This window comes from Lactuca saligna, chromosome 8 (assembly GCF_052625555.1).
Source record: "Lactuca saligna cultivar CGN05327 chromosome 8, ASM5262555v1, whole genome shotgun sequence".
In the NCBI taxonomy this organism is placed as follows: domain Eukaryota; kingdom Viridiplantae; phylum Streptophyta; class Magnoliopsida; order Asterales; family Asteraceae; genus Lactuca; species Lactuca saligna.
In genome coordinates, this window is record NC_136424.1 from 32374500 (window position 1) to 32379453 (window position 4954).

At 33.2% G+C, this 4954-nt stretch overlaps 1 non-coding gene across 1 annotated transcript; it reads left to right on the plus strand.

The window, feature by feature from the left end:
* The first annotated feature begins 461 nt into the window (after positions 1-461).
* LOC145013419 (small nucleolar RNA R71) lies at positions 462-568 on the plus strand. The gene has a single exon (XR_013664979.1). It is a non-coding gene; the product is annotated as a small nucleolar RNA R71 (small nucleolar RNA).
* Positions 569-4954: the final 4386 nt, after the last annotated feature.

Below are 4954 nucleotides of genomic sequence, written 5' to 3' on the forward strand. Positions count from 1 at the left end.
TATACTTCTCTTATTTTTGCTTCTTATACTCTTCATATGGCAGCCACTCCTTCTTCGGTTTCCTCCAGTCCTCATCAAACTTATCCCCATTAGAGTAGCACACTTGAGCTTTTCTGTTCCCAAATTCATCCACGTTGCAGTCCTTGGTCAAGTGTGGGCCACTGCATCGCTCGCACCCCACTCTTATGGCATGTATCGACTGGTCCATTTGTGTTATCCTGCGATCCATGTTATTCAGCATGGCCATGACAGCTGCAATTTCTTCAGTTTGGGCTCCTCCACCGCCTTTGCTTCCATCTTGCCTCGGGTTATGGTATTTGCGAGAGTGTTTCGCGAATTCTTCAATTAGCTCCTTGACCTCCCTTGGATTTTTCCTTGTCATCGGTCCTTGAGAATCAAGGATTTGTCTTGTCATCACATTGACCCCATCATAAAAGATTGACATCTCTTGTTGCACATTTAGGTCATGTTGCGGGCAGTTTCTGAGTAAGCCCTTGTACCGCTCCCATGCTTCGTACAGTGACTCCCCCGGCTGTTGCTCAAAGTTGGCTATTGCCTTCTTGAATTTGGCTATCTTGGATGGCGGGCAAAACTGGTCTAGGAATTTCTCATGCATTTGAGCCCAAGTGGTGATTGTACCCAGTGGGAGTGCTTTTAACCACTCCTTAGCAGCTCCTTTGAAAGTGACGGGCAACATCCTAAGCAAGACTGTGTTCCTGTTGACATTTGGGACATTGAAGTAATCTGCAATGTCGTTGACTTCATCTAGATGCTTAAAAGCATCCTCATGGTCTTTCCCGAAAAATGGGATGTCCTTCAGCGCAGTCAATATGTGTCCCTTCAGCTCGAATGTGGCATTGGCAGGTATTGCGGGTTGGACTAATCCGGGACCCACATCTTCTCGGATCCGCTTCTTATAAGCTCCCATGGACATTTCTTCAATTGCTGCCATCTCGTTCCTTGGCTCGTTCTCGGGTTCACTTGTGTGTTCTTCAAATTCTGGCTCGGTATCGCTTTCGTACTCGGTTTGCATGGGTGTATGATCCAAATGCTCAATATTGCTCTCGTGCTTTGCTGATGAACTTGACTCTCCTGTCTTCTTTCCCGACTTCCTAGAGAAGGCTGACTTCAATTCTTGCAAGGGCGTCTTTTTCTTGTGAATTGTAGACTCGGGATCTTCTAGTGGTGGCACCAATGGTGTGTTTGAGCCTCTGGTCATTAACTCCTGCAACTTGCTAAACTAAAACGTAAAACTGGACTAAAATAAGAAAAACTAAAAAATGAACTCTCAGATTTCACGTCGTGAGTGTACTAAATCTCACGTCGTGAACTCTGTGCCAAACAGAAAAAATTAAACTAAGATAAGCTAGCAAAATAAATAACCAATTAAACTTTCTGCAGATTTAAAAACGATTAATCTAATGCAGCTAAATAAACTAATAATCTGCACCGTTCCCCGGCAACGGCGCCAAAAACTTGATGTGCACAAAAGTACCCACTAATTTTAATATTTATAACCTAACAAACTTAGACTAACTATACACTTATAGGCAGTGTACCTAGTCAGATTACAGTATAGCTTAGGTAAGTCGGGTGTCGATCACAGGGAACGGTGTTACTAATTAATCTACTTACTATTAAATTAACCTAATTTATTAACAAATTTAATAAGGGGTTTTATCTGATTTTGCAAGATCAGATGAACTTAAATCAAATTAAATAAAAACACACTCTTGCTTAGTTGAATCCACTTCTTTCTTATGACTAGCTAATGATTATGGGTTATTAAGTTGGTTTTTAGTTATATTAGTAATTTAGTTCTATCTTACCAATAAGTAACTAATTCATGTCAAACCATGTATGTTCACACATAATTAAACACAGAACTAATTATGAATGTAAATATGTTATGTAAGATTTGTTGTATAAACGCAATTATGGTCACAATTCACGTTCTCTAGCACAACTAAGATTTATTCAGTTTAATTACCAACTAAGATTGGTCAATCCTAGCTCTAACAATTTAATGTTCACTAAATTATTAGGTAAACAAGTTCATGCAGTTTCATGGTCACTAAGCTACACAGAACATGCAATCTAGCAATTAGATAAACAAATAATAACATGCTAGGTTATACAAATCAAACACAAGCAATTCTTACCAACTCAAATTAATCCATAAACATATAGCTATTCATAAGTTCAGAGCTTCATCCAGCTAAGCAAGAGTAGCTAGATTCAGCTGCTCATCATAGTAATTAAACTAACACAGCTAAAACTAATGAAAGACATGTTCATAATCAACTAAAATATAAAACTTTACTTCTTTTGGTGTTGAAATCCCTCTTCCAGGACCTTTCTTCTCCTGGAACTCCTTTTCTTCTGCCAAAAGTCTACTTTTCGTAATAATCAGGAGGACTTATATAATCCTCAAAAACCCGCGCCACGTCGTGGCCTGATGCGCCACGTCGTGGGCTTCAAGTAAACCGTATCCTTCAAGGAAATCCTCCGTGTCGCGATGTTTATCTTCTGGAACACCCGTGCCACGTCGTGGGCTTCACCGCCACGTCGTGAATTGAGCTCTTATCGTGAATTTATTATTTTCTTGTCTTCCAAGCCTCCCATGTTTCCCATTTTGTCACCTCTGGTCCCTCTCTTCGAAAATCCTTTGTATTAACTGAAAATAACAATTTAAACTCATAAATATCATTATTCTGAACATATTATCAATTTATTAATAAAAATGTACTTAAATACTGCCTAAAAATAAGTATAAATATGGCAATATCAAATTTCATCAATTAGATTCTCAAATAATCATAATATTATATATATGTCAACCATATAAACAGATGAACTGGTGATTGTTATTTAAAAAATCCTAAAAACATTTGAAGACATTATCTCTTATACTTATTTTATAAAATTAAGTATTTAAATATAACTACTTAATATTATAGAATTATTACAATGCACATAGAAAGCCTTTTTTTATATTAGTAGGATGTGTGTATGTATGTATTTGTTTTAAAATAAGTTATAAGGTTGAAAGAGAAGTATGTTACTTAAAACAAGAGTAATAAATGGTATGTAGAGAGGGGATGGGGTCATGATGTCTTGATAAAACGCAACAAATGGAAATAAACCCAATGCAATATTTAACATTTAGCATCCAACACCTTTAGAATTACTCTTTCGCCCCCCAACACTCTCACATGCCTTTGCCCTCCCCTCTTGCTCAACTAATAACATATAAACCACTTGAATTAGGAGTATCTTTTAAGTTTGAATTTATACAAGTGATATTATATAATTTTAAATATCTGCATGGATAACATAATCCTTTTCATAGACTGTGCACATATTAATTTAGCCGAATATGAGATACTCTTTCTTAAGTTACATATTAATTTGACTGCTCTCATACTAAAATCATTTACCTGTCTACTAGAGTTTTTCCCATCATTTTTAACAAGGTCTATGTAAATTTTACCTTTTTATATATTGGCTAAGTCATAAGTGTCCTAGTAAAAAATATATGTTAAAAGGTTGATACAATGATAAGACATGTTAGATCAAAAGCTATCAAAGTTAGATCTCTACGATTATCCACTATACCAACAATTAATAGTTAATATAAAGCTTGTCACTATTATGGCCTAACTAATATGGGCATTTATCACAAACATATAAGATCATTCTTTCTAACAGCCTAAAAGGTTCAGATTTAAATCCTGAAATATGGAATGACTTATTACATATGAGAAATAAATCAATTACCTAAATTCACTTTTAAACATATTAACTATCTGTTGTTTAGTTTCTTTACAAAAACTAAAACACGACCAAAATTTGATTAATACAATAGATAAAGAAAAAACCTATACTAATACTAAATAAAGATTCATTCTACCACATCTCATTCTGTCATTCAATTTGTTACATCTCATTTTGCCATAATTTTGATATATTTATTGTGCACTTGTCATTTACTTTATTTTTAATTTTTCAATATATCATTAATTTAGTTTTAATAAATTAAATATGTCATAATGACTATTAATTTTAAATTTTAAATTTCAATTTCTAATAAATTACCGTTTAAACATTCATATTTAACAGTTTGTTATAATTAACTCGTTTAATAAGGGTTAGTACACGAGTCTGATAACTAAACACGTAATTTTAATTTATTTATTTTTCGCATATTAATTTTTTTTAAGTATTTTTCCACATAATTTTCACTTATTTCAAATTTCAAATTCACATAAACTTTCCGTTTAATCATTCGTATTTAACATTTTGTTTTAATCAACACATAAAGTATACGAATCTCACAACTAATTGATAATATTAACAACCCACATTGGAAGAGATTTTATTTTTTCTTAATTTATATTCCGTTTTAGAGTATGCATGTGATCTATGAATATGACTTTCACATCCACTAATTCACAATTAGAGAATTGGATCCACTAATTCACAATTAGAGAATTGGATGTGGGCAACAAGATGCAACACCAAGTTGTGTCATCTCACATATCACCTAAACAAATGGTGTTATAACATCAAGTGGGGAAATGGGCAACAAGATGCAGCACCAACTTTTTAACAATAAATATGTTTTATTTTTATATTTTTTTTCGAAATTAGTTTTTTTTTTCTTTTTCGTTTTTGTTATTTTTTTAATCACTAAAATGAAACATAACATCTAAATAAAATATATTTTTATAGAACATAATATTAAAAAAACAAAAAAGACATAATTTTTAAAAATCTAAAATTATAATTATAATAAAAACTACATTAAAAGACAATATTAATTAAACCTAATATATAAACATTTTACTACGATGTAGTAGTTTTATTCAACACTGAATCAAATCGCAGCAACTCCCACGCTTTCTCGAACGCATATATATGTCCCATCTCGATCCGATATTGTTCTTTTGCA